Source organism: Peromyscus californicus, unplaced genomic scaffold, assembly GCF_007827085.1.
Source record: "Peromyscus californicus insignis strain IS unplaced genomic scaffold, ASM782708v3 Scaffold_5__1_contigs__length_169319896, whole genome shotgun sequence".
Taxonomy (NCBI): domain Eukaryota; kingdom Metazoa; phylum Chordata; class Mammalia; order Rodentia; family Cricetidae; genus Peromyscus; species Peromyscus californicus.
In genome coordinates, this window is record NW_026294573.1 from 106760616 (window position 1) to 106784365 (window position 23750).

General features: G+C 40.8%; 1 long non-coding RNA gene across 1 annotated transcript; it reads left to right on the forward strand.

Annotated features, from left to right (window-relative positions):
- Positions 1-7202: 7202 nt before the first annotated feature.
- Positions 7203-18208, forward strand: LOC128096854 (uncharacterized). Its single transcript, XR_008213758.1, has 3 exons — positions 7203-7420; positions 14192-14338; positions 16831-18208. It is a non-coding gene; the product is annotated as an uncharacterized LOC128096854 (long non-coding RNA).
- Positions 18209-23750: the final 5542 nt, after the last annotated feature.

Sequence of the window (23750 nt, forward strand, 5' to 3'; positions counted from 1 at the left end):
CACACACACACACACACGCATGTACACATACAAACACACACACATACACACATATGCATACATACAAACACATACACACAGGTATGCATACATACAAACACACACAGAATTTTTGTAGCTTTCAAGCAAAAAATCTCAAGAACAATCTCCTATTTGTTCCATATTTCACTTCAATTCTTTCCTTTGAAAGTCTCACAAGATTTATTTTTCTAAAAGGTATTTACAAAGATTATTTTGGATTTCATGAAGTGACATAATCCTAAGAAAAGAACAATATAAAGTTAGAAAGCAATACTTTTGTAGTTGCTATCAAATGAAATGCTCATGTAAGTTAGATTTATGAACCAAACCTTACCCATTTTCTAGAGGCCATAATTTTACCTTTCAATACATCTCATCAAAAGAATGAGATGTGGGCAAGGATTTCAGATTTCAGAAGGAAATAAATTGTCTAAAGGACGAAAATGTATTGAACCAGATTGAACGGGAAAATAAAGTTTGAAAACATTGCAGTTATTACAATAGAGTCTCTTCCTGTCACATTATAATGACAGGAATGCTTTGTAGGCATGGGATTGGCTGCAGGCCTTTGAGAACTCAAAGGCAGAGCATTGAAATAGTTATGATAAACTGGAAGGAGGGAGACAGCCTTCTACCATCCCAAGCACAGCCACGCTGGGTGAGCTCCTGAACGTGAGGCATTAACTTAGTGTCATTGTCAAAGCTAAGAAAAGGAAACTTCATGTCCAGTTATCAGAAGCTCAGAACAACGAAAGATGTCAAGACTCAGAAGGTAAAAATAGAACTTATCCATGCGATTATTTAAAAAAAAAAAAAGGTTCCCACAGAAACTGACCTTTCTGTCACAAGTATCAAGTTCTTGAGGAAAAAACCACTCTGAGAAAGCCCATCCAGGGGTATAAGCGGAGGCATAATAGTTTAAGAATTTCCAGTGGTGAGCAATCTAGAGAGGATTGAAATAGACACAGTCAGCTCTGGTACCCACAGGGGTGAGCATGGGTTATATGCAAGTGAGCTCTCTCATTTAAGGACCTTGGGCATCCACTGCTTTCCATGTCCGTGGGACTCCTGGAACCAATCACTAAGAGGCTACTGAGAAAAGACTTGAATGTGTGAAGTAAAATCAGAGATGACCAGGGGAGAGACATAAGCAGGATGTGAGGGGAAAAGGAAACATTACATTAAAAGGGCTAAGCAGAAGTATAAACAAACAAGAACATGAGCATGCCCTTACATTTAAATGAATCATAATAACAACAACATATCTGGGAGTTTAATAGGGAGAGATGGAACTGAAATATAGGTGTTATTAATAGGGATAAGGTAAGGGCGAGTCTGAAGTGGGTCAATGTATCGTAATCACAACTGATACAGGTGAGCAACTAACAAGTTCAATGGCTATCATTTAGGTGAAAGGACAGACTGTGTCACAGGAGACAAAGGAATTCTATCAAGGAGTCAAAAATGATAAAGAAAAAATTATTGAGATCACTATGGGGCAATATAGGTAGAATTCAGAAGTATCATACTGAGAATGAAATCAAGTTGTAATATAATGTCTATAGCATGATACCAGTCATGGAAACTTGATAAACTTAACCCAATACACACACGAAAATATAAGTAGTTAAATATGAAACAAACCCAAGGAGATAATATACTCAAACATTGTATAAACGGTTGCTTCTGGGGAGAAATGGGGGAAATCAAACCTGAATCATTTTCAGTAGGAATTTGAGTTGCAGCTGTGATCTTTTAGTTATTTAAAAAACTTAAAAAAAAAAAGACATTAGCTCTCCCAGAAGACAAGTATCAGCATTTGTTATGAAAACCTGGACTTTTTCATGTGTGCAAAGTTGTTTTTTTTCTTAAGCACTAAAAGAGATGAAAAATTATAAAATTGAGTAACTTGAATGTGGGATTTATTAAATCTGATATTTTGTCTGCACCCCTACATGGAAGTCTGTCTTCCATGGGAGACTCTTGGAAGTAATGTGGATATATCATCTGCAGAAATAAAACTCCCAAGCTCAAGGCAACCCACTCAGGTGAGGAAAAAGTGACTCGTTCAATGCAAGACTTGTTTATCTTTTTCCAGTCACCCCACCCCACCCCACCCCACCTTTATTGGCTTTATTATCAAACCTTTTCCAGCATAAACAGATACAGAAGTGAAAAGGAAAATAGAGACAGTGACACCTGATGGGTGAGCACTCATCTTTTACTTCTCATGGTAAAGACATCTTTCTCATTTGTCTTCTTTTATGGCTCAGAGTGGCATGTGACAACTGGTAGGCGCTGGGGCTCAGCTGCAAGAGCTTCAGGGATTCTGGCGACAATGGAATGAATCGATTTGAAGAATCTATTGTTATTCAGTATCGATGAGGGAAAGCCTTCAACATTCAGTGACCAAAGAAAAATAGTGTGACATACAGGGAGTATGTTTCTGTAGTAAGGGAAAATAGAGAATTCATAATGAAATCATTTTAGTCAATTAATAATTTAAGAGACAAGTTTAACACATCCTTTGCCTTTGATGTCAACTAGAGTTTAACATATTAATTGCCCCGATCGGATGTGAAATAATGCAAATTTAATCCTGAGCCTGCTCTTTCCTATTTGCCTTAACTGACAAGTCTTTTATGCTTTTCTAGTATGAGATTTTTCTCTTTAAAATATTTATGATTGTGCCAGATATGTGTAGATTTCTTTAAAAAAAGAACCTCTCATTTTTCAAAGCAATTAAAAAGTTAGAATATGTCCCATTAAAATTCAGGACTAAAACTTGTCATTAAATGGAAATAATCTGTGTGCTGAATACCAAAGGAACTGAGCTGATAATGCTTGAGTCCAGTTATAGCATAGTGACAAGACACCAGAGGCTGAAATGGAGTGATGCTGGAATTCTAAAAAGCCAGGGTGAACTTCATCTGCATATATGAAAAATGGAATGAGGTTTAAATTTTTTTAAAGAGTATTTTGAAATTCAGGTTGAGCCAATGCATGCAAAAAAAAAATGGAAAAGTGCTTGGAACAGCATAGAGGATAATAGAGAAGATGCAACAAAAAGAGATGATCTGGGCGTTTGTCCCCTGAAATAATGTCTCCATTCTATTCAGGGAGGGATGCTGCCTTGCAGAAGGTATGCTGAACAGAATGAAATGACAGAGATTGGCACCTTCTTTGCAATTAGACCTGGGGAGTCAGAATGAAATACTGGAGGGACCTTTAATGTTCTCATCCAATGCCTGAAGAAAAGATTTCGATGACTATCCTGAACAGGATTTGGTTGCTCATTGGGTCTCAAGCAATTTACATACAAAATCTGTTCTGTCTCTTTCACTTCTCTCAGATCATTTATCAGTTTCTAAAAAAATAAAATTCTGGGAGCATTTTGGTTTACTGTCTGTGGGTTCTTTATTATGTTCCTGCTATAATCCCTGTCTCCCTGGGTCTGCCACATCGTTAAGTCATGAAATTCCTGGAAAGATGATCTGCAGCCTTAACTGCACATGCCTTATGTGAGTACTCACTCTTGGGATTAGGATTTGGATATAAAAATGCTAAGATATTAACCAGCTCATTTTGAGATGCTAAATGTATCAAAACCAGTAGCTGACTGAAGAGGCATTGTCCAAGAGAACACATTTGGATATAAAGGTTATGTATTTAAATATTCTGTTGGGATCAGAGTCAATGCTACTTGGCTGCTTCATGTTCCTTTCCTGGGACTAAGACATTCAGGAGAAGTGAGAGTTGGATCTTCTGGTTTTGATATTATTAGTGATGTAGGTTAATTGTGCAAAATGATGAGTTTCATGACAGTTTTGCACATGTGTATACTTATTTGATCATGCTAGAAATGGGAACTTCTGAACATGAGCCTCCGTGGACTGCTGTCTGAAGTTTAAAAAGGAGCTCACATCTCTGCTGGTGAGGGATGCTCTACTCCTGTTCCCTTCCTCCTAGTCACCTGGAGACAGGTGATTGTCAGCTGCTAATGCACAAAGAGTTCGTTCTTAAGTCAGGGTGATGAGCGAGGGAACACCAAGGGTGCTCCTCATTTCACAGATATTCATGGAGACAAGAACGTGTGAGGCAACATGAAAGGCACTGTTGTCAACACAGGCACAGGGGCTCTGCCCCTGAGGAAACTGACAATCCAGTAAAGACTACAGATAATAATAATAGGGTTATCATGAGGCCAATGTTCAAAAAACTTCTCCCCAATCAAGCTCTAAACCAACCAAGAGACAAAGGTATAGAAAACTAGAATCAAAAGACAACTCTGCATGAGTTTTTGATTAATATAGCTTAGATATGAAACAGCAATGAGATTCCTAATAATAGTAATTCCATACTCAGAATTAGATGGGTGTGTCCTCCATGTCACAGTCTCCCCAGCTGGCCTCTTTGGGGTGGACCCCATGAACGCTTACTATAGATACCAGCCTTTGTCTCCTGAAGAGTTGGTTTCTGAGCGGGAAGCCATAAACACCTAATGAAACATTCCAACTTTCCCAGTCAGATAAATTCCTTCTTCCCATAGAAGATTATGTTATCAAGATATATTTCTAACTATATCTTTTAGACTTATCTTATGAAGCCTCCCAAGTAAGAGATCTAGAATCAACTTTTGCTTTTTTGAGCTATGTATAGTTCAGCAGTGCCTTCATTTTCCTGACTTATGTTCTCCTGACAGGCTGTGCTTTCTCATAGGATCAACTGAAAATTTTCTTGTTCTACTTTTGTGTGTGTGTGACAGTTTCATACATATACACAGTGTATTGTGATTATGTTCACCCCATTACTCTCTCTTCTTCCTTTTCCTTGAATACCCTTTTCTTCCTAACAAGGTCTCCCCTTCTTTACCCCAGTCCCCACTCTGTTTCTGTCTCCTGACCCACAAAGTTTAATTAGGGTTGTTTTTATGAGCTCTGCCAGGGGTTTATTTGCTGAAACATGGGCAAGATCCCAGTGGCTACACCACTGAAGAAAATGACATCTCCTCTCCTGGCAACCATGAACCATCAATAGCTCCCCAGAAATGGGTGGGAGCTCATGAGTACCTTCCTGATCCATGATGGAATGAAAAAGGGCCCAATTTTGTACAGGCCTTGAGCAGTAACTTTGGAGGAAAAGGGTCCCAAGAGCAGGCAAAAGAGTCAGAGAGACCCCCCACTCCCACTGTTAGGAGTCCCACAAAAACAACATGCTAACAACCACAACATACATGTAGAGGATCTAGCACAGACCCTTACAGACTCTATGATTGTTGCTTCAGTCTCTGTGAGCCCCTGTGAGCTCTGGTTAGTTGATTCTGTGGACTGTGTTCTCCTGGTGTCCTCAAATCCTCTGGCTTCTACAATGCGTCCTCCCCCTCTTCTGTGGGGTTCCCTAAGCTCTGTCTAATGTTTGGCTGTGGTTCTCTGCATCTAGTCCCATCAGTTGTTGTATGAAGCATCCTTGATGATCATTATGCCAGACTCCAATCTTTGGGCATAGCAGAATATCATCAGAAATCATTTCTTTTCATTGACTTTCTTTTCTTTTTTTCTTTTTGCCAGTCATGTTTGCTTCTATTCTAGGTCACTGGGTTATCCAGCCTCCAGTTCTTGGCCATCCAGCCAGTGTCAGGCATGGGCTCCCTCTCCTGGCATGGGTATCAAGTTGGACCAGTCATTGGTTGGCCACTCCCACAAGTTCTGAGCCACCATTACCCTAGCACATTGTGCAGGTAGCACTGGACACCTTGCCTGGTTCAGAAGAAGGCTGGTTCAGACTCCATATCCTCCATGACTAGGAGTCTTCACGAGGGTCATTTTCATAGATTCCAGGGAGTTTCCACTGCACTAGATTTTTACATCGCTCCTGAAATGCCCACCCCTCCCATTCCAGTTTCTCTTCCAGTACTCTCTCCGTCCCCTCACCACTGCCTGATCCCTCCTGGTTCCACCCCCACTTACCCTAGTCTGCCTGTGAAATCTGTCCTATTTCCCCTTCCCAGGGAGATCTGTGAATCCTCCTTTGAGCCTTCCTTGTTACTTAGCCTCTCTGGGTCTGTGAATTTCATGGTTATGATTTACTTAACAGCTAATAAGTTCTTCACTCCATTCTCCATTCAGGAAGCAGAAGAAACTGGATGATTGACCTTAAAATCATGCAATTAGTCAATAGGATTGAGAAATCACCCCATCATTTGTTCTGAAGCTGGCTTTTAATTTTTTGACCCAAATTAGAGATGAGTAGTAGGCTTTGTTAATTACTTAATAAAAAGACCTAGGCTCCTTATTATCAAAAAAAGATGTGCCACATTATCGGATTACTTCAGCCTTCCTAATAGAAGTGAAATTAACTGAAGAATGAAAATCAAACACATTTTTGGCAAGCAGAATCAAAAAAAGATATGCCTAAGAGTGACTAAGGCATTAACACACAGACCACACAGAAACTGAAATAAGCAGAATATGTGATGGTTTGAATAGGTATGGCCCTCGTTGACTCATGTGTTTGAATGCTTGGCCCATAGGGACTGGCACTATTAGGAGGTGTGGCCTTGTTGGAGGAGGTGTGACCTTGTTGGAGGAAGTGTGCCGCCATGGGAGTGGGCTGGGAGGTCTTATATGCTCAAGATATGACTAGTGTGATACACAGTTTCCTTCTGCTGCCTGTGGATCAAGATGCAGAAATCTCAACTCCTTCTCCAGCACCATGTCTGCCTGCATACCACCATGCTTCTTGCCATCATGATAATGGACTAAACCTCTGAATTGTAAACCAGCCCCAATTAAATGTTTTCCTTTATAAGAGATGCTGTGGTCATGGTGTCTCTTCACAGCAAGAGAACCCCAACTAAGTCAGAAAGTAAAGGTAAATAGATGGGCACAAACTAAAAATGGGTCTAGAAGCCTGTGGGCTAGCCTGGAATAAATACACTGCAGAGCAGAAACAGGAAGAGAGACCCACCTCAGTCTCAACAAGATGAAGGTGAGACTGGGCTCAGAAAGTCGTCCTCTGACCTCTACAGCATGTCATATCTGCAGTCACACACAAAAAAGAAAGAGGAGGAGGGAGGAGAGGAGGAGGGAGGAGAGGAGGGAGGAGGGAGGAGAGGAGGAGGAGAAGGGAAGAGGAAGGAGAGGAAAGCAACAAAAAGCAAACATGCAGATTTTTTAATTTTTTCTAAAAAAAAAAAAAATAGAAGGCCTTTCCCATCTTCACCTTTTTAGACTATGGTTTTGTGCCAACAGTGGCCTACTGAATGCTGTGCTTCAGAAAGATGCAGATTTGCCCCATCACAGATACCTGGAAAAGCAGACGCAGTACTTAAATGGAAAGCTGCAGGATTCTGCAGAGCAGAAGGCATGGGAGAACAGACCATAGCGTGTGCTTCCCGAAGGTAGGCTAGCCCAAATTTGTCTCAAAGTCACCAGTTATCCAAGTGTGCTCTGCTAGCAGAGAAATCCCTCAGTGTGAGGGACTGGGAACTCTCCACAGGAGAAGAGATTTCCTCCAACAAGGAGGTGCTACCCGAACAGGTGTCCATTACAGCAGTGGTACGTGAGTAACTGTGAGAATAAACCCAGTAAGTAGCCTTAGTGCTGAAGAAATTAAAAAGGATGAGATGGTGTGTGTGTGTGTGTGTATGTGCACTAATCCCGTTAGATTACAGAAGCTGGGTGATATAGAACAGAGCAAGGACTTCTCGGGACGTCTTTGGCAGAAAAGCTGCAGACAGTGTCCCCTCAATTCTACCACCACAGTTCCAGCTTCTTCATTCTCCTCTTACCTGGCTCCCTTCCCTACTAACAAGTTAATTCCATCTAGTATTTCATAAAATATCTCTTATAAAATATAGTATGCAAGTGGAGAAGGACAGGACATCAACATCAATCCAACATATTTTCTATGTTGTCTTCCTAATAATTATACCCCGGGGTTTTGGGTTACAAGGTCAGAAGGCTGGCAGAGAGCTTGGCACACCCGGTTTTCTTGTGGAATCGTGTGGGATGAGGTAATAGAACAAGGAGCAATCTGGAGATTAGTAGTTTCCTTGAGCGGGACTGAACGTCCTGGAATCAAATGACAGTCTATATTTTTCTTAAGAAAAGCCATCCATTCTTGGGTTTAGTATCTCCCCACAGAAATAAATAGAAATAATTTTTAGTGCAAAAATGTGGTACCATACAAATATACAAATATTCTACCAAATTAGGAAATATCAAATAGGAAAAAACATGTGACTTCACTAAGGTAAAATCTTTTAAAGGATGTATATTCTAATAGAATGGCATTTTAGTTTCTCTTACAATATTTAGTTAGGTATTGTGAAAAGACAAAAATCTAGACAGGATATATGCAGATTTCATGTATTAAAAATTCATTTGAAGTGAGCGTGGAGGGGTGAGCACACTGGAATGTTAATCATCTTTAAAGGCAATGTCTTCTTTCTTAGAGAACGGCTCTCATTTTCAGGTTTTGCCTGGATCTTTGTCTCCATGGCTCATTACTTCCCACACCTGGAAACTTCTATACCAGACCTTTGTGACTTATGGAGGTGCCCATGAAGCAGCCCTGTCCAGCAGCTGGACTTTAGCTTGGGAATCAGACCCTAATTGTCCCAATGCTGATAGCTAAGTAGCTGGACCTCTGAGCCTCGGGGATTGGTCTCATCGGACCTAGTCTCCAAAATGAGGTCCCACTTGGTGCTCTTTCTTTTTTCTCCCTGGTGCAGGTCACAGACCTCCTTATGCTTTCCTAATCCTTGATTCCTCCTTAAACATAAGGAGACTCCTTACCTTACAGACTCTGTGGCAAGGATTCAATGACCTGTAACACATGCAGTACCATGCTGAAGGCAGGCACTCAACATGGGCTCCACAGCGTCCCTTCTCTGCCTAGGTATTTACTGGGGAAGGCCAAGGTAGTATTGTAATCATCAAAATCTGAGTGTGACTAAGCTGTTTGGCTAACTAGCATTTAGACACGCCAGTCTTCTGCCAATGCAGAAAAGGATGTCTCAGGCAAATGTGCTGCATCCTTTGCTTAGGCTAGCGTGATAGTGGATTGAGAATTAGATGCCCCAGTTGAACTTAGGGGCTTGTAAAAGCCACTGCAGAGGTGACCACAGGAAAGGATATCCTGGAGACTTCAGCTCCTTGCTCATTTGTCTTTCAATCAATACCACTTCTTTTTTTTCCTGTTCTTCTTACCCTAGTGCAGATATTATTTTAGCTTCCTACACCTCCTGTAGGTTAAGGATCCTCTCTGAAGGTCAGGCAGTTCATTTAAAAATGTCTTAGTCTATGTTTCAAGAGCTGGTGAAGATAAAATATGTTGGTAAATCTAAAATATCAGATCTCAATCCAGTTTGTTTGTTCTAGAAACTCTTTCACACAAAATTTATTTAAGACCTAAGACAAATGATTTTATTTGTTTATTTATTTATTTATTTATTTATTTATTTATTTATTTATTTTTGTGGTGCTGGGGTTTTAATCTATGGCCAAGGTCAAGGTCAATGTGATCAGTTTCTGAACTACTAAGGTAAAACCTCACCTCCTCAAAAATTATATGTATATATATACATGTCTGTATATATACACATACATGTATATATATACACACATACATGTATACACACACACACACACATATATATATGTTTGAATGAGAATGGCCCCCATGGGCTGATCCATTTGAATACTTGATACCCACTTGGTGGAACTGTTTGGGAAGGATTCAGAAGGTGTGGCCTTGTTGGAGGAAATGTTTACTGGGGGTGGGCTTTGAAGTTTCAACAGCTCATGACAAGTCCAGAGTTTCTTTCTTTCTGCCCGTGGACCATGATGTACCTACCAGCTATTGGCTCCATGCATGCTACCAAGCTCCCCACCATGAAGATAATGGACTATAAGTCTGAAACTGTAAGCAAGCCCCCAATTAAATGCTTTCTTTTATAAGAATTGCCTTGGTCATGGTGTCTCTTCATAGCAATAGAACAATGACTAAGACACATACCCACACAGACATACAAACATATATGTCATATATACACATACTCACTGGATATATCTATAGGTAGTTTCTGTATTAGAAATTAAAACAGAGGTATTTTCATATTTATGAGTTATAAAAATAAGAACATGCACATTACAGGTGAACATAAAGTTTTAAACTAAAATGATTTTTTTTTTTCAAAGAAGCTTTAGAGAGTGGTAACATCCCAACTCTTTTTATATGAAGAGAAGACATGTGGCTTATCTTTCACATCAACACTTGATATAACGCAGTGAGCTGGTTTGTTTGACACATGAGGAGGACACAGTCTCACATGGATACACTGCTGGAAAAGTGGAAACCCTGAGAGTCGATATCAATACAGTTTATAAAAGATTACTTATGCCGGGCGGTGGTGGCGCACGCCTTTAATCCCAGCACTCGGGAGGCAGAGCCAGGCGGATCTCTGTGAGTTCGAGGCCAGCCTGGGCTACCAAGTGAGTTCCAGGACAGGCGCAAAGCTACACAGAGAAACCCTGTCTCGAAAAAACCAAAAAAAAAAAAAAAAAAAAAAAAGATTACTTATAATCTAGAATCGTTTAAAAAAATGTTCTTAAAGAATTGACTTTGTTTTAAATCATGCGTATACATGTGTGTCTGCATGCTCATGTGTGAATGCAGGCTCCTGCAGTGTCTAGAAGAAGGTGTTAGATCCCAGAGAGCTGGAGTTACAGGTGATTGTGAGCCGCCAGACATGGGTGCTGGGAACCAAATCCAGGACCTCTACCAGAGCAGCACATGCTCTTAGCCACTGAGCCATCTTTCCAGGCCTATAGACTAGAGTCTTAAACCCTAGCAGTGAACGTTTTATGCTTTGTAACATTAAGATCCATTTCACTCTCTATGAATTTTCCACTCACACCTGAGTTTTTATATTGTACATGGCTTATTTGAAAAATACTGATCTAGTGAGTTATCAGCCCTTCTAAGAATTGATATTTTATTACAGGACACTTAAAAATCATTCCCCCCACCCCCAGATCACTACCCTTCAGATCAGAGTAGTTTTTATATACTGGAAAGCTATCAAGCTCATGGTGATAGATGGAAGTTTTCAAAATTCTAATTCTTTTTCTTGAACGCTCAAGTGTTATCAGCGGCTATGGATTTTGTTAGTTGTTTTCTGGAAGTGACAGTTTTCTCTTGCACATTTCCAGATGACACCTGTCAGATACCCCTGTCTGAAAACCGTTTGTCAGCTATTTTCTTTTGAGTCCAACTGGTGTCCCATAGAAAAGCAGGATGCACAGCGTGCAGCGCAGACACACGAGTTCTGGTCAACGTGCCCATTGTCAGCACTTTCATTCTTGTCCTATCGAATCTTACGAAGCATCCACTCGAGGAACAGTTCAGTCAAGTTTTGATTAAAAATCTACGTACTTCAAATAAAATTTCTTAAAATTAATTTTGCTCCATCATTAAACACATCTTTAGGGGGATCCATTTCTTCCTTTCTTTTCACATGTAGTCCATGTCTACAAAAAATGAAGTGATGGGCCGGTAACTAACTCAAGGATCTGTGTTTCTCCCCATCATTGGCTCCCTACTCCTCCCAAAGTACACTCACAGTTTATTGGTGGAAGTATTAAGGCAACTCTACGTGGTTAAAAGGGAGGTTTATTATGTGGGGTAACTTACAAGTAAAGGGATAGGTAACAGGGTCCGGGAAAGGTGTACTGCAGTCCAGCAGTGTTCTCTGGAGAACTCTGCTCAGTCTACCTCCAGAGTCCAGGATCCAGGAACCAAGAGAGCCAGCACATCCTGATTTCAGGTCTTAAGGGCTCCTGTCCCCACCCTGCCTTGTAGGTGTGACAGTTACCAGAAGCCTAAATGGGGGTAGTACTTCCAGGACAAAGCTGGAACAGCTACCCACTACAACAGTTAGTACATGTTTAACTTGGTGCCTCTTCTTGGTGCCGTTACCCTGACTGGTGCATGCCAGCCTCTTACCCTTGATGGATTTACATCATGAATACATATGCCAATGTAACAAAGAATGGTAATCAACTTCTTAGCAAATTAATTTTGAAATCGCAGAGCTTCTAAAAGGATCTTGAGGATTTCTGGGGTTCTTGAACCATATATTTAATTGCTAATGTATGCTTTAGAAATTACATGGCCGAATCCAGAGTAGGGCCTTAGTAAGGAACCCTGATTCCATTATGATGACCCACAAACTTTATAAAAGAGTGAGATTATGTACATGCCTGTGAACCAAAGGGTACACAGATCTAGGAGAAAAGTCCTTTGTCCAGGCTTTTAATTTTAACCTACGCGCTTTGGTCCATCATTATTTCTGTAGTCATAACTTCTGAGATAAAAATCAGAGTTCCTTTATTGTCATTTAAATAAAGTACAAATAACAAAGCCCTCCCACCTGGAACAATGGATGTCACTTATTCAAAGGTTGCTGTCCCCAGGTAATTCTCTATGATCATTTGGGTTGCAGAGGCTCATACTAGCAGGAAGCTTCACAGTGGAAATGAGGGGGGCTTGAAGTTAGTGCTGAGCAAAGGTTGATAGCATGAGGAAGCTGGGGTAGGCTGACCAGAACTGAGCTTCAATGATTGTTTTGGAGAACATATTAACCTTTTTCTGCTTGGTCCTGAGTTGGAAATAGGCATGAAAATATGGCAGCTGACCATCACTGACTGGCATAGTTACTTCTAACCATCAACTTGACACAGTCTAGAGTCATCTGAGAAGACAGTCTATACTGAGCAATTGACTACATCAGATTGGCCTGTGGGCTTTTTGGTAGGGTATTGTCTTAGTTAGGGTTTCTATTGCTGTGAAGAGACACCATGACCCCGGCAACAGGAAGTGGTCTGGGACACTGGGCATATATGAGAGCTCAAAGCCTGCCTCCATAGTGACACACTTCCTCTAACAAGGCCACACCTCCTAGTAGTGCCACTCTGTGGGGGCCCACAGAGACTCCATAGTGAGGCCTCATTCCATCTTGATTCGGGGTCAGAGAGTTTGAGTTTGCTTTGCCCCAAAAGGCTGCAGAATAGGATGTTTTGGCCAAAGACGTGGATACCAGGTGTCTTATACTTCAAGGCCTAATTACAAAGTGCTTTCCCTTAAGGCATGGTTATCAGGTGTTTTGAAAATTAAGGAAGAGTCGACACTTGTTTGTACTTTGTACCTTGATCTTGAAGAGGGGGATCTTTTGCCTCTCCCCTTGCTGGTGTATAAAAAGCCCATTAGGTGACTGTGGTATTGACCCAGAGTCCTCCCAAAGCTATCCTGTGTCTCTGTCTTTTTCTTCGTCTATGTCTCTATATTGCATATCTATTATTTCTTAATCCTCATTTCTCCCTTCAAGGATGGTTAGACAGGTTGGGCTGGTCCCTGACACCCCTCCTTTGAGGGCCATTTTCTTTCAAACCACCACTGATAATGATCATTAATTGATATAGAAGGGCACAGCCCACTGTGGACAGCACCGTTCCCTGTGCAAATAGTCCTGGGCTGCATTAGAAAACTAGCTGAGAATGATTCTTTGAGTGAGCCAGCAAGCAGTGTTCCTTTATGGTTTTGGCTACAAATTACTGCCTTGACTTCCTAACCTGACTTCCTTCAAAGATAGGCTATGACCTGGAAGTGAAACCTAAATATATGTGTTCCTCCCTTGAATTGCCTTTGGTCAGAGTGTTTGTATCACAGCCAAAGAAATCAAACTTGACCGCTGACCTCAGTCATTCTTGATTATCATTGTCATAAATAGTCTGGGTGTTGTCTCCATGTGGAATCTTTTACTGGTTCTCTCTGTTAATATAACTGACAGATGTGGTTTTCTTAGGTAGGTCCTGAGAAAAGTCTCTTAGGTGTACATTCACGATTAACTAACCCAGCTAGAGTTAGCCTAATAAAACTATGATGTAGTGAAAAAAAATCAGATAAACATTTAAACGTCATGGTCTCTATAAAGATGAAAAGTGACAAAGGAAGAAGGTGAGTGTTAGGTAACCAGCTATCTGGTCTGCCTGGGGCTGAAGACTTTCAGTCTAACAGTGGGGTGGTCCAGGCAAATTGATCTCACTGGATGTGCCATAACAGTGTGTGGAGTTATATTTCACAAATAATCATTTCTCTACCCAAACAGTGCAGTGTCCTCAAATCCGTGAGTTCAACCCTATCTCTCCAAGTCTCCATTGGTTCGGGAAGCCAAGCATCAATCTGTGAGGAGAGGGAGCATGCGTAGTTTGACAGCGCATCGTCTGCCAGGGTACCACTATTCCTCTTTATCCAGGTAAATATAACCTGAGATTTGAGAAGGCAAATAATTCCCTCAATCCAATGTTGCCATAGCTGTTATTTAATTAGTGTTTCCCACACAGCTGAATAAGTCAATTAGGAAAAAAGCCTTCAGAAGCCGTACTGGTTTTGTAAATAGGGGACACTCTGGTCTCGACTCCTGACCTACCACACCCTGAGGACCATGCTAAACACTCACAGGTGATATTTAAATTTGCCAAAAACATGTATTCATTTCCAAACAATAGAACAAAGAAGAAAACTAAGATAAACATAGGGCATTTCATCATTGGAAGACATTTCCTCTGGCTGTCTAACAGAGGGCAATTTAATTCCGAAAGATTGCAAGTATTGATTCAAGAGCAGGCCCCTAGATACTTAACAGATGAATGAAACCAATGAAAAGGGCACTCGCTGTTCTCATTTCCCAGTACGAGAGAGCAAGTACTAATAAAGGGAGAGAGTTACTTTTAGAAAATGATACTTCCCCCCGAAGATTGCATCTACTGGAAATGTTTTATGAATGTAGGTTGTAGGTTATTAGCATACAACAATACATGACTTAGAAGAGAAAGAGGGCAGACAGTGAGTGGCGTAGGGAAAAGGCCTCCAGATGAGGCTCTGGATAGAGATGGTAGCCTGGCTACCTGAAGTGGAACTGGGCCTGAAGGGAGTTTCGATACTGGGAAGGGCTGTGAAAACGCGCCATCTGCATTTCACTGTTAGCTCTTCTGCTCAGCCACCACACTTCTACTCTGTGGGTCTTGTCAGCTGCACTGTGTTCTGGGCTGCCTAAATGGTCTACACAGGCAGGCAGATCTCTTCCAGGTGTTTATACCGTACATCTATTCACAGGGAAAGTGTGTGTGTGTGTGTGTGTGTGTGTGTGTGTGTGTGTGTGTGTGTGTGTGAGAGAGAGAGAGAGAGAGAGAGAGAGAGAGAGAGAGAGAGAGAGAGAGAGAGAGAGAGAGAGAGAGAGAGGAGAATAAGTGTTGGAAATTGAACCTAGGGTCTTATGCATGCTAGCAAGCACCCTACTCTGACCTAAGCCCCACTGCTCTGTGTTAGTCAGGTATTAGAAGGTCTGAAGGTCACTTGGGATGGACCTCTCCTCATAATCAGCAGCTTGTAAAATCAGGAATGAAAACTGCCGGACTCCAGTATCTGGTCCAAACAATGCCATCTTCTTGATATCTCTGTCCTGGCTACAGATAGGACATTCTAACTACCTGGAGGATCTTACAATTACTTCGAGGTTTTCTGGTAGAGAGCGAAGGCATACTGTGATACCTTCCTTAAAAGTTAATCCAAACAGGCTGTGTTTCCTTTTAAACAATTTCCAAGTATAGTCACCCTACTTTTGATCAACGATAATCAGGGTAAGATTATTCATATCACTAAGTAAGCCAGGAAAAACTTTGTTTACTCAGAAAAAGCAAGACTAATAAATAATTACCTTTCAAGTTGTTTTTTCTTTTTTTTTTCTTTAAGGCAAGGTCTCCCTATGGAGCCCAGGCTGACCTTGAACTTCAGTGCTGAAGTTATTGGCATATGTCATCATGGAAACTCTTAGGAGAGTTTTAGGGTAGCCTTTAAAAAGACCTAGAAATTGGGAAATAGAGCTGAGAACTTATCAGAGTTCACCCCCAGAGCCCGAATATTCGATGAATTCTTCTCATCTTCCAGTTTCTGAGATGTCTTAACGTTCTTGAGCTTGTCAAAAAGTGACTTTCCTACTTTGTACAAGAGAGCCTTGCAAGCCTTGGTCCCAGAAAGTTGACTCAAGTTCCTAGAAATGCTCCTGTCTGATTTGTGCGTGTTGTCCTCAACTGTGATGTTCTGGGAAAAGCCTTGGCTATGTAGTCGATATTTCTAATTATTTTGCCACAAGAAGGACAGATTCTTATTGAACCTATGCAAATAATTACATTGCCATGAAAACAGGAGTATTTTAGGGTTTCTGTCCCTGAGGGATCAGGCAAAAAGTAAAAGATAAATGTTTCATTTGTGATTACAAATTATAATCTACCTAATTTTAATGAACTATAGATAGCTTAAGAGAAAAAACAAATTACTTGCATGAAAAATACAGGACGTATCAACATCAAGAGTATCCCAAATGAAACCACAGTCACAAGCCCAGCCCTGTGGTGAAGGCCCATCGTTTTTGCTACTTGGGGAGGCAAAGTCTGAGGGACTGTAAATTCAAGGCCCTCTTGGACCTCAGAGTGAGTTCAAGGCCAGCCTAGCCAACTCAGGGGGAACCCATCTCAGATTCAACAGTATGTGGAGGACTAGGGAGAGGATGCTCATTGGCAGAGAGCTTGTGTAACAAGCAGGAGAACCTGTGCTCAATCTCCATCAACGCAAACAACAAACCAATCCATCAACCAGCCAAGCAAAACCTGTACTAATTTTCCTTACTTCAGTCAGTCTTAAGGAATCAGTTACTGTTTATCTCATGAATCTATCTGCTTCACCTTCAAGGTTCCAGAAGCCTGGACACCCTGACTCAGCCCAGCACTGTGGTCTCATAGCTTTCTGAGCAACACCACAAGAAGCCCGTTTCCCAGAACACACTTGAATCCTTCTGTGGGTGTCTGCAGGACTTTGGAGGATGTTGGCTACAAGCACTTTGAGAGAATTATGGCAAGACAAAAATACATCAGTGCATACCAAAATCAACATAAAGTTAAATTTAGAAAGAGACATCACAAAAAGAATGGATTTAGTTATATCTGTGATATACAACATTATAAAAACAAACAATTAAACAAAAATCCCAATAAGGATGAAGATTCAAAGTACTTCTCTAGTCTGATGTCAGGATTAGCCTCAGACCATACGATGGCCAGTGAGGATCCTGACATTTTCCATACATATGATATAGTTTCTGAATATTTTTATTGAGTTTTTACCCCACAAATATAACAAAGGAAAGTTTAAGAATATTTTCTTGTGTAACAACACTTCTCATGAAGTTTGGCTTCTTAGAAAAACCCAATTATCTTTTGAACCCTGCGTTTACATGGTAAAAAATCTTTTGTGAGTTTCTAGGGGCCCTCTGGGACATTTGAGTCAATTTTAAGTGCAAAAGATACCATTTAGGTGATCTGAGGCAAGAGGATCATATATTCAAGGTATGTCTGGGCTAAGAAGTGAGCTCAGGATCTGTATAGGTAACTTAGACACTGTCTCAAATCAAATAATCAAATAAAATAATAATAACAATGAAAAAGATGAACAGGACCTCAGTGGTGGCATGTTTGTCTAGCATGTGTGCGGACCTGGATTAAATTCCTAGTACCTCTATCCTGACCACCACCACTACCACCAACAAAAACAAACGAAAAACCTGTTTACAGTTAGGATTTGAGAAGGGAAAATATCAGATGTTGCCTGGATATTTGAGTACTTTGTGAAATCAGAACTTGGAATAAAATGACAAAAGACTTCAATTCACTGTCTGGCACAGATGAAACAATTAAATAAAGCAAAGCAGACTTCAAAAGTAAATGTAGGAGTCACATAATTATAGAAAAAAACCATCCTGACTTCTTCTGAAAATGAGAATATTCAATTTTTAACCAAATAATCAAAGACTGGGAGAGGGCTCACAGTGGGAAAAGCATCCACTCTGCAAGTGTCAGGGCTGGAGTTCAGATCCCTAGAACTCATGGAAAAGGCAGGTGGGTATGGCAGCTGTATGTAACCCCAGCACTCAGGCAGTCTGGATGCCGGGAGCAAGCAGCTAGACTGGCTGAACTGGCAAGCTTTGGGTTAACTGAAGGCCCTGTCTCAGCAAACAAAGTACAAAGTGATCAAAGGAGGTAACTGACTTTGACTTTGTGCCTGCACATGCATGTGCACCCCACACATGTGAACACACACAAGTGTATGTGCAAAATAATTGATGGCATGAAACCATAATGCACAAAACATTATTTTGGAGCCGGGTGGTGGTGGCACACGCCTTTAATCTCAGCACTCGGGAGGCAGAGGCAGGCGGATCTCTGTGAGTTCGAGGCCAGCCTGGTCTACAGAGCGAGTTCTAGGAAAGGCGCAAAGCTACACAGAGAGACCCTGTCTCAGAAAAACAAACAAACAAAAAAGACATTATTTTGGTTAAAACAGTCCTTTCCTTCTTAGGAAGATTTAAAAGTAAACTGTTTCACAATTTTTTAAAAATATGGCTTACTATCCAGTAAAATATGTCATTTTAACACAAAAACAAATGCTAATTTTGTAGTAGTACACTATTGATACTAAATCTTATTTTAAATAAAAAATCTTAGTTGAATTTGCCCAGCCTGCTGGTACATCTACTACACAACTCCTGTACCTAAGGCTTAGGGATCATGGTAGAAGAGGAGGTGGAAACATTGTAAGAGCCCGAGGAACAGGAAGTTTGCTGTGAGTTTGCGTCTCTTAGAAATATCAGAGAAGCTCCACCCATCAAGTCTCATCAACATGATTGTCTAATAAAGACTTACACAAGAATGACATCAACAGACACGCTAACAACACGAAAGGGGAAATCTCATGGGGCCTCAGCCCTAGATAAAGAACTACAGGCAACTAAGGAATGAGATGGGAAAAAATAGTTTTCCCCAGGGAAAACCCCCAGCTTGGTTTTCCAGCCCTGACCAGGAGAAGTACATTAATCACCATAAATCCTTTCAACCTTCCCCATCGAAACTGGCTGTGTACTGTTTCCCCATCACACAGGCTGTGTACTGTGTTTCTCCATCACACAGGCTGTGTACTGTGTTTCCCCATCACACAGGCTGTGTACTGTGTTTCCCCATCACACAGGCTGTGTACTATGTTTCTCCATCACACAGGCTGTGCACTATGTTTCCCCATCACACAGGCTGTGTACTATGTTTCTCCATCACATAGGCTGTGTACTATGTTTCTCCATCACACAGGCTGTGTACTATGTTTCTCCATCACACAGGCTGTGCGCTATGTTTCCCCATCACACAGACTGTGCACTATGTTTCCCCATCACACAGGCTGTGTACTATGTTTCTCCATCACACAGGCTGTTTACTGTGTTTCTCCATCACACAGTCTGTGTACTATGTTTCCCCATCACACAGGCTGTGTACTATGTTTCTCCATCCACACAGACTGTGTACTATGTTTCTCCATCACACAGGCTGTGTACTATGTTTCTCCATCACACAGGCTGTGTACTATGTTTCCCCATCACACTGGCTGTGTACTGTTTCTCCATCACACAGGCTGTGTACTATGTTTCTCCATCACACAGGCTGTGTACTATGTTTCTCCATCCACACAGGCTGTGTACTATGTTTCCAAAGCCACACACACAGGCTATGTAGCTTGTTTTATTCTTTCTTTTCTGGAACATTTATCTTATTTTAGATTAAATGCATTTTCCCCAACAAAACCACATCCTATATTTCTTATATATTTTGCAACAAAGTTGTTTCCCTTTGTCCATATTGATTTTAGTAGGTTTAGTAGATTTATTCCATGTCACATAGTTTCTCATTGTGGCAAAGAACACATTTATATGAACAGATTTAAATGTATGTACACTTCTGGACCACATAAAAACAAAAATCTGAGGCTGACTGTAGCTCAATATGTAGAACTTGCCTACTGTGTGAACAAGGCCTCGGGTTTCATCCCCATCTCCTCACAAAAATGTCTAAGTATGAAGTTAAGTTTAGTCTTAGTAATTAATATTTCAGTAGTTTCTAACCCTATTTAGACACAACCTTGATATTTAATGAATGTTTATTACTTAATTTAGCATAAGTCTAATAGTGTAAATCAGCAGGAGTTTTAGAGAAATGATTTTAAAGTCAACATGAAATGCATTATTGTTGGTAGAAACCAATTCCATTAGATGCCTTACTTTCAGTTAACCCACCTGTAGCTTGAATCATCTCAACATTATTTCCTTTATCTTCCCCTTTGATCCACCATTAAAGCCTTTGGATTTACCTCTAAAACATACCTTGGTCCCGTCTAGTTATTTCTGTCCTCGCCGTCCTCTCTTGCTTGGACCAACAAGCTCTTCCTCACTGTAGGAATCTCTTCTGTTGGTCATAGACATCCATCTAGTCTCCATGGACAAGCCAGAAGGATCTTTGACGATGCATATCAGTTCGCTGTCTCTCCCTCCAATGGTTTCCCTTTCTACATAGCATCTTCTTTTCGTCTTTTACCCCAATTTGGAGACTCTAGCCTTCATCTCTGTCTCTAATCTTGCCTTAGTTTACTCTTCTCTTCACACACTAGTCTAAAGGCTTGTCTGTTATGTTCCTTAAGGTGAGATTTGTTTTTCCACCTGAGAGCATTTATACCTGACCATAATCACAAATTCCTCAAAAACTGTCACCAATCCCCCTGCCCTCCCCAATGTCCCATATCTATTCTCATTCTGCTATTGATGGAATGTGCAATGTCCCACATGAGTTCCTGAGTTTGAACAGTTCATTCTCAGCTGGCAGTTCTGTTTTAGAGGTGTTGGAACCTTTTGAGCATGGGGCCTTGCTCTCAGATGTAGGGCTTCAGGGGTGGTTAACTCTGCCTAGCTCCTAGTCCTAGCTCTCTTTGCTTCCTTATCTGGAGATGTGAGGAAGTCACACTGCAAACTGCCTCTGTTGGGGACCAAGTCAGTTGCCATGCCATCCTAGACATAATGGACCAAAATCATTTAAACTGTGAGCCCAAATAAGGACTTCCTTCTTTAAGTCATTTCTTCCTTTTGTCAGGCATTTCTCATAGCAAAAAGAAAAGCTTTTTATCACCTCTGCTTTTAAAAGACATCCAACCTCCCCTATTCCTATAACATCTGTCCTATCACCTGGCCCAAATCAGCATGCATTGGAGGTAATTATTGTAATAGATTTTGTGTGGCTTTTTCTCAGCAGTCTTTCTTGCTGGTCAATTGATTAATCAGATTTACAGGTAAGCCATTTTCAGCCTCCAAACCTTCCCATCATGTCATGCTCTGTTCAAGATCTTTCCATTTCACTTACAGTAAAACTCAGTTACATGTAACACTCATGTGAACAAGCCTCCCTTCCACCCATCCTGCTGTCTCCCCAACTCTCCCTCTGACTCCTTTCACTCCAGATAGATAAGTTTCCTAAACATTCTTTAAATGTCTTTCTGACCTCTTCTCTCTCAGGGCATTGACACAGTCCATGCCATCTGTCTGGACTGTTTCTCCCACATATCTGTCTCCCCATTAATTCTAAATCCCTATCACTTGGAAGTTAAATATGACCTTTACTCTGACATGGCTGCTCATCTGTCCTATTTTTCTCCTTAAAATTGTCATTATTTGACACATTTCATATTTACCTATCCTAGTTAGCTTCAACTGTCAACTTGACAAAGCCTAGAGTTGTCTAAGGGAGTCTTAACTGAGGAATTGTGCAGATGATACTGACCTGTGACCGTCTTGAGAGAATGTCTCTGTTGTTAATTGATGAGGGAGAGCCCAGCCCACCGTGGAAAGCAACAACTTGCCTAGGCTATATACGAAAGCTAGCTAAGCAGGAGTCTGAGAACAAGCTGATAAGCATCCCCCCCCCCACCCCGCACCGTTGTTTCTGCTCCAGGTTCCTGCCTTGAGGTGCTTCCCCAATGTCCCTCAATTGTGCATTGTTACTTGGAAGTGTACAATGAAATTAACCCTTTCTTCTCCCAAGTTGATTTTGGTCAAAGTGCTTTATAGCAGCAACAAAGGCCAAACTGGAATACTTGTTTGTTACTGGCCTGTGGTTTACACTGTTATACTATCTGAATAAGATGTGTGTTCTGATTGCGTAGGCCTTTTCTGTTCTGTTTACACTTTATATCACCTATCTACGCCATCACCAGACACCTAGGGAGTTTTCAATATTCATGCCCAGTGAATGAACATGTCTCTGGGATTTTCAAATATGTGAGCTCCCTCTCTCTTCCTTTTTTTTTTTTTTTTCTGAAATAGGCTTTCAACATTGCATACCTGGCTGGCTTTAAATTTACAAACTCCCTGCCCCAGCCTCAAGTCCCTGGTTTGTATTCCCATCCTGAATTATAAAGTTTCTCCAGTTGGTTTCCTGATGTTTTGAGTCCTATGATCTTTTCTTGTGGAACCCCTCATGCATTTCCTGAATTTCCCACCATTTCTCTCCTTTCTTTACCAGGTGCCAGCATCACACTTCTAGTTATGACAACTAACAGCATCCCCAGACATTGGCATGTATCCTCTAGGGGGCATAATTGCCCCAGGTTAAGACTCAATTCAAGTATAATTTCTACCAAGGTTTAATGAATGCCCATTGACTTTGAGCTAGGATCTATGTTTCTGTGATTAGTGATCTGGGTTCATCCCGATCTCCAGGTGTTTAGTCTTAGGGGGTGTATATGAGTAGCCTTTTCATACATCTATATAACAATTGTCCTCCTTTTTGTCCATGAGCATTAGGTTTTGATGTCCTCAAATGCAGATGCTATGACTTTCCCCCTTATCCTGTGTTTTTAGCTTCATGCTACCACCCAAAGGGATCAATGCATGCTTTTGAATGATTGAATGAACAAATGCCTCTAACTCCTTTTGTCTAGGTAAACACACTCAAATAGAGAAGCTATAAACCTCCCCATTCTGGTACTCAAGAAATCAACTTAGGACTTTGGCAATTGTAGGATAGCACAAGCAACTGTACAGTAGAAGATTCTGAGAAGTGGAATTCTGAAAATTAGAGCCAAGTTCCCTGCTGTACAGAAGCATCTCATATCAAAGAGAATCATTCAGAAGTCAGTGCAAGCTGAGGTGCTTGGGTTTGTTTGAATAATTTAGGCATTCTACATCCAATGCACTAGGGCTGGGCAATTTTCTGCTCTATTTTCCCAGAACATGAGATGAAGCTATCATGGACATTATTTTTCCTTTCCAAAATGTTCCTGAAAAGGCAGATCTGAGATAATTGACACGAAAACAAGCTTGTGACTCATCTGCTCTGGGTGTTGCTGAGCCATTTCTATGAGAGTAACAGTGATTTGATTCTCTCATTTGGACTATTTCACTGAAAGGAGGATGTGCAATTTTATGTTTTGTTTTTAAAGGCTTTTTGGTGTCCTTTGAAATTCTTTCTTTCTTTTCTAAAGAACAAAAGAGCTTGTCTTATTCTGTGTTTTTTCAAACTTTCAAATTTATTTAACATTGTGATAATAAATTCAGCTAAAATTAAATAGAAAAGTTTAAATTTTTGTCTTTTCCATTTTTGCTTTCCCCATTTTTTCTTTTCTTGTTTTCATTTTGATTGAGTTTGGGACCACAGCCCATATGGTATTGTCCACATTCAGGACGAGCTGACAATGACGAGTAACTGTCACACATCCCATCCTTATCAACTTGACTCAAACACATCACT